General features: G+C 38.3%; 1 pseudogene; it reads left to right on the top strand.

Annotated features, from left to right (window-relative positions):
- Positions 1-13,570, top strand: part of LOC126077127 (UDP-glucuronosyltransferase 2B31-like) — a 269,121-nt pseudogene that overhangs the window by 74,711 nt on the left and 180,840 nt on the right.

Here is a 13,570-nt window from a genome sequence, read left to right as displayed (position 1 = left end):
CACTGACAGCTGCTTGGGTGTGATGAAGGAAATCATCCACCCTCATGCCATAACCATACTTGAAAACAGAAGACACAGGTTAGGCACGTCAAAAATTTCAAATGGAATTGGAGTTGCTGCATCATAGTTATTATTTAGTAGACAAAAAACTACAGAAATGCAGTTATTAGGTCACAGAATGTAATTTTGGCATTGCTAAGAAGAAGGATTTTGATGCCTCAGTAATCAAATACGTATAACAGAGGATTATTCAAATCTCATTAAAAATCACCTCAACCATGAGGTGTCCTATTTAAATTTAATGACTTTTCCATTCAGTCTCTTTAGTAAGATTAATGTATGAATGATTTTCTGCAACAGGTTAACTGAACTTTTTCCTTCCTTCAATTCTAGAAATGAATATGAGCCAACTCTGTTCCCTTAAGGTGAAATTAGGAATTTTTATGTTCCAGGTTTTCTTTCAAACTAAACTGTTGTTAATAAAAGAGTTATGGAATTTGAAGGAAATGTAAGGAAACGTGTACTTCATTAAGAATGTCAAGTCTATTCTACAGGAAACCAACAATGCACAAAAGACGAAGGAAGACAAGGAAGGGTAAGAAGAGCAACTGTGTACCTGAGGGCAAGGGAAGGCTGTAATGGTGGCTACTTCTAAGCATGACCACTGCTCTAATTTAATCTTTCTATTCTTTGTTCACTGCTCACCTTTAATTACTAAACTTTCTCCTTTTTCAAGACAGCTTGAATAAATGCACAGACATAAGGCTCAAAAACACAGCTACACACTATTATATATAAAGAATATGTGAATTTTATATAAGCATGAAATATATATATACTAAGCAAAAAAAAATACTACACAAAGGTCAAAGAAATAGTCGAGCTTTTTAAAAAGGACAAGTATCCTTAGTAAAGGAATATTGGAATTAAATCCTATTTTGAAAAGCATCATCCATAAAAGACATTTTTTGAAAAAACATGACAAGCATTTTGTCAACTGTGATTTCATTCGACATAAATGTGTAATTCCTTCTTGTGTGACTAACTGGGAAAAACTACTAAATTTATTTTTAATAGTCATTTCAGAAGAAAGGCCTGGTGATTTACTTCTGAAAAATCATCCATGGAAATGCAATGGAACACAGTTCTATTCTGCCACATGTGGGTCACCATCAGTCGAGTTGATTCTGGGTCATTGAAACCCTAGGTCTCAGAGTAAAACTGTGTTCCATACAGTTTCCAATGAAAGTAGATCATGAGGCCTTTCTTCCTAGGCACTTCTGGGTGGAATCGAATCACCAAACTTTTTGTTAGTACCTGAACAGATTAACCATCTGCACTACTCAAGGACTCCATTAAAGAAAATTAGTCGGTTAAATTCCAAAAAAAAAAAAAAAAAAACCAAACCCGTTGATCTCCATTGAGTCAATTCTGACTTACAGGAACACTATAGGATAGAGTAGAAATGCCTCATGAGGTTCCCAAAGATATAATCTTTATGGGAGCATAATTCATAACTTTCTCCTGAGGAGCGGTGTTTAGGTTCAGTCAAGTGACCTGTGGTTAGCAGCCAAGGTATTGCCCTCTGTGCCACCAGGGCTCCTCATTAGTCAGTTAGGATCTTCAAATTGTTTTATTGGGTGTAACATGTCCTAATATGATTTTATTTTGAAGCATCAATTTTTTTATGAGGATAAGGAAATAAATGAAAACATATAAAAATATTCCAGAGATAAGGTAGGTAACCATTGCTTTAATCAGCCCTCTCAAATATGTATGTTCTTTATCTTAGCAGGAACATAAAAGAATGCTTACTTGACTCAGGACACATTCAAGAGAGGAAAACAAACTTCCAACATTTTAGATGGAACTTTAACAACCAAACTACCTGTCCAAAGCTATCAAACTAATATGTACATGAATTAGTCTTTCAACAAGTGCCAGGGGACAATTTCTACTATTTAAAATAAAATACTATTTAAAAAAGATTAATAAAAAAAACTCTGTTCTACTAGTATAATTAACACCAAGAAACCACAAACTAGAAATTGTTGTATTTCTTAACATCAGTTTGCCATTTCCTCGCATCATTATAAGAACCAGAGTTAGAGGAGAGGTGAAACAATTCATGTAGTTACCCGTTACAACAAAATTTGATAAAAATATAAATAAATTAATGAGTTGGGAAAATATCTGTCAACAAACTTAATGTGAATCATCTACCCTATGAAAGTTAATTGAGTCACAATATATAAAAAGCTTAGAAATACCCATTAGCAATATCAATTACAGAGTTATACACCCTCTCCTCACTCATCGACATGGTAAGTTTCTAAAGACCAGATCATTAAGCAAAATTGGTGAATGCAAAAATGGAGGAAAACCACATTAAATCACAAAATGGCTGGTAACTGCATCATTACATAACTGCCACATTATATTGTTACAATTAACTGCCAAATGACATCAATACATAATCTTCAAACCACATAACTACATAACTTACATTAAGTTACTGCCAAACCACTGAGAATTGTGACCCAGCCAAGATAACCTATAACTTTAACCAATGAATCCAGTGTTACCCTGACCTGGCATATCTCCTTTGTTGCTGCCAGACATATGTCATTAATGCCCAAAATAATCAGATTTTTTACTATTGTCATAAATGGAAAAAGTCAGATATGTGGTAGTTAACAAATGAGGAGAACGTGTAACGAGAGATGAAAATAGAGAATGAAAATATGCTAGGTAGTACATATCTAGCTTTAACCAGGAGTTATATATAGGAATTACATAAATTGCCTAAACATAAGCTGGAAACCCTGGTGGCGTAGTGGTTAAGTGCTACGGCTGCTAACAAAACGGTCGGCAGTTTGAATCCACCAGGCGCTCCTTGGAAACTCTATGGGGCAGTTCTACTCTGTCCTACAGGGTCGCTATGAGTCTGAATTGACTCGATGGCACTGGGTTTTAAACTTAAGCAGTAAGTTTGTCATTTGATCAGTAAAACAAACATAGTCTGTCTAAATAACCCAAAGGGCCATGATCAGGAATTTTAAATAAAAACAAGTTGTAAATTACACCAAAACAGCCTGAATTAAGATATGAAATGGTCCACCACTCCACATAATCTGAGATTTCCTACATTTAAATTACATAAGTAGTTCGCTCCCACTTTTGCCTCCTCAAGCACTTACTACTCATTTATCTCTTGGTTCACGTGGTACTGGATGAAGATTTGAGTAAGACGGATGCGCTTGAAGAGGTGGAGCATGAAGCTGATGCTATGGATGATGTGGAGGCTGTTCCATTCCTGGAAAAGGAAGCTAAAAAAAAAAAAAAGAAGAGAATCACTTCAATAAGAGTCTACCAGGAGGCAGAGGAAAAATGGTGACTTTGTCACACACACCATAGCATCTTCCTGCACCAAAGACCCAAAAAGCCAGGCAAAACAGATGCACATAACAATCCAAAAATGCTGAATAACAAAAAAGAAAGTCTAAGGACTGAACCGATCACCAGTTGGAAGGAATAAGGAAACCGATGAAAGAGGAGTGACACAGAATGGAGAGGCTCAGCCAGTCATCCTACCCTGCTGCAGCTGAATTAGAAGAAAGACAGCATTTACCTTGGATGAAGAAAACAAAAAGGCAACTTCACAACTTTACCAAAAGGGGCAGAGAACCTCTATAGACACACTTGGAAAGTAGCAGAGAAAGGGAGGGTGCCAGCTCAAGAACTGGAGATACTCAGGAGTGGCAGTCCTTGAACTCAGGGGTGAGTGCATGCATGAGACAGTGGACTCACGGACTGTCAGCAGAAGCTCTCTCACTCAACACATCCCTGGGCAGCCCGCCCCGAAACTTTGCCGTTAAAATATGACACATCTCACTTTCTGGCTGCAGTGGACACAAGGTGCCCTAGCACCCGCATAACCAAGCTGGACGAACACAGTCCCCCACACTCCATCCTGATCAGAGGCTATAGAGACAGTCCCCGACCTCAACCACCTTGCCTGATTGGGGGATCATAACACGAGCCTATGCTCTTCCCCCTATCTCACCCAACCCCATCCACTACTTCCCCTTTCCCACACAAACAGTTGAAGTAGGCATGCCCCTGTGCATGTGTCCATCTGCCACCTACTCCCCACCCAAGAGCTCAGTGGAGGGCAGCAGCAGCAGGACGGTGACAGAGCTCACCCACCTCTTCCTCCTCCTCCCCCCAACCGGCATAAGACAGCACCTCTGAGTGTGCATATGCCAAGTGCAACTGCACCCCTTAACCCACCCAATGAAGGGTAGAAGTGCTGTGACTATGCTTGCATCCCCCATAGCCCCTTCCTACCTCCCTCCACCTGATGCAGATTACACTACTGTGCTTTCATCCATTCGGCTCAACTCTCTCCTCTAACCCACCCAGTGAGGGCAGAGGAACTGTAACTGTACCCACATCACAACACAGCCCCTTCCTTCCTCTCCCCTCCACAAACTGATGTGAGGTGTCACCATTGTGTGCACTGCCAGGTGAGCCTCCATCCATTAACCTGGCCAATGAGGGGCAAAGGAAATATGACTGCATGTGCATCCACCAGCAGCCTCTTCCTCCCTTCCCTCACCTGACAAGAGCAAGCACCCCTGGTCACGTATCCGCTAGATGCAACCCTATCCATTAAGCTGAGCTTTCTTCCTCCCCCCACCTGACATGAGTTGGCACCATAGTGCATGAAGCTGCCAGGCTCTACTTCATTCCCTTAACCCACCCAGCAAATGGCAGAGATGTTACTGTACACATATCCACCTGCAGTGAATTCCTCCCTCCCATCACCTGATGCAAGACAGCACCTCTGTGTGCGCATCTGCCAAGTTCAACTCCATTCCCTAACCCCCACAGCCATTTCCTCCCTCCATTCACCTGACAGGAAGTAACACCACTGTGCTTGCATCTGCAAGGCCCGAATCCATTCCTTAACCCACCCAACAAGGGGCAGAAGAGCTACAACTACACAAGCATTCAACCTAAGGCCCTTTCCTTCTTCCCCTGCCCAGTGCAAGGCAGAAGATGAGTGAGTGCCTGCATACCCATCCACTAAACCGTCCTCCTGCTTCCAGACCCAGACCCACAGATGTAGTGAGACTGAGTGAACATACACCTGCTGTTACTTCTTCCCTCCCCCTGCCCAGGAGGAGGTGAAGGTACAGTACTTATGTGAATGTCTCTACCACCCACACCCCTCTTTCAAACAGGGAGAGGTAACAAGCACACCACCACTTGCCCACCCCACCCACCACATCACCTGCTTCATCTGCACAGAGAAGTTCAATTTTCACTTTTGACCATGACACTGAAGACAGACAGAAGCCAAAGCCCAACCAACCCACACTCAGCTATCCTGCAAGATCAGTAAACAGGGACCAAAGCTCCCACATGTACTTACCAATCCACTCACCCAAGCACACATAAAGAGGGCTCTAGCATGCCATTCCAGCAACCAGAGCACCATTACAGCCTCACATGCCAAGAAACACCAAAAAAAAAAAAAAAAAGCAACAGGTACCAACAAACAATTATACAAATTAAAAATAAATACAATAATCCCTTAAAGTCTTTCTTGGAGTAACAGACCGTAGAATACCACCTAAGAAGGCAGGGTAAGATGGCCCCAGAAAAAGTGTATATTAAAGAACCAGAAATCCTCCCTGAAAAAGAAAATGTAATGGAGCTTCCTGATAAGAAATTTAAAAAACTTACGGATAGGGTTTGCAAAGAAATCAAGGGAAACAAAGACAAAACTATGAAAAACACAGACAAAACCAAAGAAAATACAGACAAATCACTAGAAGGATTCAGGAAAACAATACAAGAACAAAATGACAAAAAGATGGAAACAACGCTGAAAGAGCAACTAAAATCCAGAATATTTGCAATAACACTGCAGAAATTGACAACTCAATGGAAAGTCATAGGAGTAGACTTGAAACAATGGATGACAAAGTCAGAGAATGGAAGACCAATTCCTTGATACTAACCTGTTCAAAGAACAATTAAAAAAAAATAATGAAGAAAGCCTAAGACACCATCAAGAGGAATAGCTTATGTGTGACTGGAAACACAGAAGGGGAGGAGTCAAAAAAAGCACACAGAAAATTGTTGAAGACATGCTGACAGAAAACATCCTTAACAAAATGAAAGATGAGAAGATAACTGTACCAAAGCACAATGAACCCCATACAGGGTAGATCCTAATAGAACATTGAGATACATCAAAATGAAACTTTCCAAAACCAAAGATAAAGAAAGAATCCTGAAAACAGCTTGGAAAAAATGAAAGATTCCCTACAAAGGGACATTGTAAAACTAAGGAAAAAAAACAACAACAAAAAAACACCAGACAAGAATTATATACCCAGCAAAATTATCCCTCAAATATGATGGCTAAATTAGGACATTTCCAGAGAAGCAGAAATTAAAGGAATTTGTAAAATCCAAACCAGCTCTACAGGAAATATTACAAGGAGTCCTTCAGAAAGAAAATTAACAACACAGTAGACAACAACCTGAGATTAAAGTGGATGACAATATCTTGGGATATCAACCCAGATAAAGAATTCTCAAAAACAAAATAGAGCTAAAAGTTGGAAAACAGGGAACCAGGACTGTCAGTCTATAACTGCTGACCACTTCAAAATATGCAGAAGAAAAAAAAGGTATAGGTTTAGAGCTACCATGTGAGGAGGAAATCAAGGTGACACAAGACATAAATTACTACATTAAACTTAGGACGACAAAGGTAAATTTCAGGGTAACCACAAAAAAAAATTAACAAACCTACCCATCAACATATAAAAGAAGAAAATCATAAAGATTCAGCACACAGAAAAGCAAAAACAATGAAGGAAATGAAAAGACAAGCCACAGTAAAAACAACAAAAAAAATCAGCACAGAAAATTAAGTTGAATGAAGAAGCAGTTAACATCACACACACACACAAATCCTAAGAAAACGACAGCAATTAATTCATGCCTATCAATAATTACAAGGAATATAAATGGCCTAATTGCACAAGTAAAGAGATATAGAGTGACAGAATGGATTAAAAATATGACCATCAATATGCTGTCTGCAAGATATACCTTAGCCCAAAGATATAAAAAATCTAAAACTTAAAGAGTGGAAAAAGAAATACCAAGCAAGCAATAACCAAAGAAGAGCAGGAGTGACAATATTATCTCTGATAAAGTAGATTTTAAAGCAAAATTACTATAAAAGGAAGAACATTATATAATGATTAAAGGGTCAAACCACAAAGAGGATATAACCATAACAAACATAAATGCACCCAAAAAGAGAGCTCCAAAACACATTAAAAAAAAAAAAAAACTCCAACAGCACTGAAAAGTGACACAGACACTTCTACAATAATACTCGGAGACATTAACACATCACTTTCAGTAAAGGATAAAACACCTAGAAAGAAAACTCAACAAAGACATAGAAGATCGTAATACCACAATCAACTAACTTCACAGACATATTCAGACCATATCACCCAAATGTGGAAAAGTACACATTCTTCTCCAATGCCCATGGGCCATTCTCCAGAACAGACCACATTTTAGGTCACAAAGCAAGCATCAACACACACAAACATCAAAATAATGGAAAGCATCTTCACTAACCACAGTGCTATAAAAGAAGAAATCAATAACAGGGAGAGTGAGGAAAAAAAACAAAAACAAAACTAATAAATGCAAACTAACATCCTGCTTAGAAACCACAAGATAAGAGAAGAAAACAAAGATGAAATTAAAAATTCCTGAAATCAAAGGAGAATGAAAACACGACATACCAAAACATTTGGAAAAGAGCACATTAGCTTTCAAAGGTCAATTTATAGGAATAAATGCACTCATCAAAAAAGAAAGGACAAAAATCAGAACATTAAACTTAAAACTCGGACGATTAGAAACCGAGCAGCAAATAAAGCCCACAGTCACCACAAAAAAAAAAAAAAAAAAAAAAATTCATAATAAAAATTAGAGGAGAAAAAATAAAAGAGAAAACAGAAAAAGTATAGAAACAATCAAGAAGACTAAAAGCTGCTTTTTTGATAGGATTAAGAAAATTGACAAACCACTGGCCAAACTGACTGAAAAAAAAAACAGGAGAAAATGCAAATAACCTAAAAAAGAAATTATTTGGGCGACATTACAACAAAACGAACTCAAATACAAAGGATCGTAACAGAATACTAAGATAAACTGTGACGCAACAAATTTGAAAACCTAAAAGAAATGGGCAAATTTCTAGAAACTCACTACCTGCCTAAATTAACACAAACTGGGGTAGACGGTTTCACCAGACCCTTACAAAAGAAGTAGCTGTAGGGGTTATAACAAATGAAAAATAAAGCCCTGGTCCAGGAGGCTTGAGTGGAAAATTCCACCAAAAATTCCAAGAAGTGTTGACACCAATTCTACTCAACTATTTCAGAACATAGAAAAGGGAAGAATAGTCCCAAATTCATTGTATGAATCCAGCATAACCCTAATACCAAAGCCAGGCAAGGACACCACTAAAAAAAGAAAACTACAGACCAATATCCTTCATGAGAATAGATGCAAAAATTCTCAACAAAACTCTAGTCAAGAGAATTCAACATCACATAAAAAGAATAATACACCACTGCCATGTGGGATTCATACCGGGCATGGAAGTTTGGTTCAGCACTAGAAAATCGATCAACATAACCCACCACGTAAGTAAAACAAAGGAAAGAGTCACATGATCATATCAATCGATAATGAAAAGGCATTTGGTAAAATCCAACACCCATTCCTGATAAAAACTCTTAGCAACATAGAAATAGAAGGGAAATACCTCAACATAATAAAAGAAATTTAGTCAAAACAAACAGCCAACATTATCCTCAATGGAAAGAATCTGAAAGCATCTACGCTGGCAAGGAAAAAGAAAAAGTAACCCTATTCACAAATGACATGATCCTATACATAGAAAATACTAAAGACTCCACAAGAAAGCTATTGGAAGTAATAGAAGCATTCTGTAAAGTGGCAGGATACAAGATTAACACACAAAAATCAGCTGGATTCATATTCATCAACAAAGAGAATTGTGAAAAGGAAATCAGGAAAACACTATCATTTACAATAGACCCCAAAAGATAAAATACTCAAGAATAAATGTAACCAGGGATAAAAAAGACTTATACAAAGAAATATTTCAAGAAACCAAAAGAGACTACATAAATGGAAAAACATACTATATTCTTGCACAGAAAGACTTAACCTTGTGAAAATATCAATGCTGCCAAAAGTATATATAGATATAAGGCAATCTGGATCTAAATTCCAATAGCATTCTTCATGGAAATGGAAAAAATTAATCAATAACTTTTTATGGAAGAGAAAGAGTTCCTTAATAAGTAAATCTTTACTAAAATAGGAGAACAAAGTAGGAGGCCTCACATTACCTGATCTCAGTACTTACTATACAACCAGGGTAGTAAAAACAGCTTGGTACTGGAACAATAAGAGACACGTAGACAAATGGAACAGAATTGAGAAGCCAGATGTAAATGGACAGCCGAACTTCAAAAAAGACTAAAGGTTATTGAATGTGGAAGATACTGTCTCTCCAACAAATCATGCTGACAAAATTGAATGTTTACCCATACAAAAATGAAACAGGATTCATAACTCACAGCATAAACAAAAAATAACTCAAAATTGATCAAAGACCTAAATATAAAACCAAAAACTATATATATTACTGAAGAAAAATAGGGACATTGATGGAGCCATAATAAATGGCATAAAAAGATTACCTAACATTACTAAAAATGCACCCACAGAAAAGGATGAACTAGATAAATGGAACTTCCTAAAAATTAAAAACAAATTTATGCTCAACAAAAACCGTTGAAAAAGGAAATAGAGAACACACAGACCAGAAAAAAAAATTCAGCTACAACATACCCAACAATGGTCTAATCTCTAAAATTTATGGAAAATTTTAACACCTCAACAAAGAAGACAAATAATGCAATTTAAAAATGGGCAAATGATATGAACGGACACTTCACCAAAGAAGATGCTCAAGCTACTAACAAACATATGAAGAAATGCTCGAGATCATTAGCAATTAGAAAGATGCAAGAAAAACCACAAGTAGATACCATCTCACCCAACATTACTAGCACCAACCAAAAAGCAGAAAATAACAAATGTTGGTAAGGATGTGAGGAGATTGCAACTCTTATAACATTGCTGGTGGGAATGTAAAAAGATACAACCACTATGGAAAATGGTATGGTACTTCCTCAAAAAGCTAGAAATAGAAATATTATATGATCCAGAAATCCCACACATAAATATATACAATAAATAAGAGCCATGACCCAAATAGACATATGCACACCCATATTCATTGCATCATTATCCACAATAGCAAAAAGGTAGAAGCAAACTAAGTGCCCATCAACAGATGAATAGATTAACAAATTGCTACATACATGGGAATAATGGAACACTAAGTGATGGTAAAGAATAATGATGAATCCATGAAACATCTGACAACACGAATGAATCTGGAGGGCATTATGCTGAGTGAAATAAGACAATCACAAAAAGACAAATAATGTATGAGACCACTTTTATAAAGTAAAAAAAAAAAATGTTTACAAACAGGAAAAAAAAAAAAAGACTTTCATAACCATCAAAGGGATGGCAGCAGGGGTGAAAATTTACAAAGATAGTAGACAGGAGTTAATATCAGTGAAAGGAAAGACAATGGACAATATGGGAGAAGTCAGTAGAACATGACAAAGGTAAGAGAGGACACTGAGAAGAACGTAGAAATAATGGACAACTATGGTAACTATTATAACATAGACAATCCTGTAAAAAAAAATCAAAAAACAATAATCTACAAATGGATACACAGAAAGATGATAGAGAGATAGATATGCCAAGAGATAAGGGATGGGGTAAGAAACCACACTCACCAGCACATACAGGTTCATTGATGGAAATTTCTAAACACATGACCGTAGGTGTTCCTCATATATTAATGTAGACAATACAGCACCCAAGTGGTGCCGTCAGGGAAACTTCTTAGATATAACCAAACACCTCTCAGGATGTATTTCCCAGGCTCAAAGTCAAAGGATCATAGAGTCACAGGAAATCTTGGTCAATTGGCACAACGCAGTCCTTGAAGACAATGTTCCGCATCCTCTTTGGTGAGGAGTGACTGGGGGTCATAAAAGCTTGCCAACTGCCATCTAAGTTTCAACTATTGGTCTCTTCTAGTCCTGAGTGAAGTAGAGGGGGAAAAAAAAAAAAACTAAACTCAAGGGAGCAATTAGTCCAAAAGACTAACAAACCACATGAACCACAGTCTCCAAGACAAGAACAAAATGGGACCCATATGCCACTACCAACTGCTTTGACTGGGATTACAACAGAGGACCCCAGACAGAGCAAGAGAAAAATCTAGAAAAAATGATCAAATTCACAAAAAAAGGCCAGACCTTCCAGTCTGACAGAGAATAGAGAGACCCCAGGACTATGGCCCCCAGACATCTAACTGAAGCCGCACCCAAAGTTTGCCTTTCAGGGAGGCCTATAAGACAAATGCTGGTGGCATAGTGGTTAAAAGCTATGGCTGCTAAACAAAACGTCGGCAGTTTGAATTCACCAGGTGCTTCTTGGAAACTCCATGGGGCAGTTCTACTCTGTCCTATATAGGATCACTATGAGTCAGAATCAACTCGACAGCAATGGGTCTGTTTTTTTTTCTTTTTTATAAGCAAAACCATAATACAAGTGAGAAATGAGCTAATTGGAGCAATCAGGTATACAAGATCGAATGGGTAACACCTACCCAGGAACAAAGATGAGGAGGTGGGAAGGGACAGGAAATGGGAAGAATGGCCATAGCAAACCTGGGGTGCAAAGGGAAAGGGGGTGAGTGCTGACACAATGCGGAATTCTAATGAATGCTACAAAAGAATTTGTGTATACATTTTTGAAGGAGAAACTAATTTGCTCTGTAAACTTTCACCTAAATCACAATTAAGGAAAAAAAGAATTTACATAGTATTCCTGTAAACAGACAATTCATAGAATCTCCACACCCAAAACGCATCCTAAGCAAATTATTCTGAAATAGCCATTCACTTAGATGACATTAAGTTACTTCAAAATGCTCTGTTTATTTCATTGCAAAAGGTATACCGTGTGTAATAAATGCTCCAATTTCATGTTATTAAGATTTCACATGTTTACACTGTTCTACCCATATAATTTGACTAAGAGAAATAGCAAACGCATAGTGCTTACTATTAGCTAGGCACTGACATAAACATTTTACAGGTCTCATTTAGTTCTCACAGCAAACCTATGAGATAGATACTATTATTCCTAGTTTACTAAACAGAAAACTGAGGCATCGACTGGTAAAGTAACTTGGTTTAGATCACATTACTAGTAGTAGGTAGACACAGAATACAGCGGCAGACATTCTGGCTCTAGAATCCATTATCTTCACCACTTTGCACAATTCTATTCCTAAAAAAATAAAAATTAAAAATATATGGAATCTAATAAACTTTTAAATGTCATTATAAAATGGATGAAGGACAAATCAAAGATTACTTTCTTAGCTTCACATCATACAAGGTAATGAACAATACACGATAATGTAAAAGTATACGTTACTTAAACTTCATTGGATCTAAAGAAATCTTATATGTTGTATACAGTGGTATAAAACTATATGCCGCCTTAAGTAAAAGAAGAGTCAAATAAAAATGCTACATTGGAGGCGGGGCCAAGATGGCTGACTAGGTAGATGATACCTCCAATCCCTCATGCAACAAAGACTCAGAAAAACAAGTGAATCGATCACATGCATGACAATCTACGAACCCTGACCAACAAACACAGATTTAAAGAGTTGACCTGAGTGACAGAGACTGAGAACGAACAACCATGGGGAAGCATGGACTGTTTTCAGAGCCTGGAGCCAGCGTCCCAGTCAGGAAACCTTGGCGCCAGGCTTTGGGCTGGTCACAGCCCCAGCCCCCTGAACTGACCTCGGGGGAAGCCCAGCCAATGCCCGCAGGCAGCGCAGCGATGCTGCTGACAGGAGGAGAAGTCACCGGGAGGCAACGACTGGTTTTGGAGCCGGGAGTGCAGCGTCCCAGCCAGGGAACCTTGGCGCTGGGCTTTGGACTGGGAGCGGAGGAACTAACTGCGGCTTTTGAGACAGCGCAAGCACGGGACGTGGGCCTGACCCTCGGGGGCAATCTCTACCCAGCCAGAGCACACAGTGGACGCGCCCCTCAGGTATCTCAGATAAAAGTCATCCCAAGCAAGATAAGTAACTTTGTCTATATTCTGGGGTGCTACTCTCTCCTATTTATTTGAACCCTCCCCTCCCCTTCCCAGGCGGTTTCATTAACATTGGAATTTCCTGAGCCAGAGGGAGAGCTGCTCTGCGGTTTTTCTTTTTTTGGTCTTTTCCTAACCCATTCTCCTG

Source organism: Elephas maximus, chromosome 5 (assembly GCF_024166365.1).
Source record: "Elephas maximus indicus isolate mEleMax1 chromosome 5, mEleMax1 primary haplotype, whole genome shotgun sequence".
Classification (NCBI taxonomy): Eukaryota; Metazoa; Chordata; class Mammalia; order Proboscidea; family Elephantidae; genus Elephas; species Elephas maximus.
This window is presented reverse-complemented; position numbering and strand designations above follow the sequence as displayed.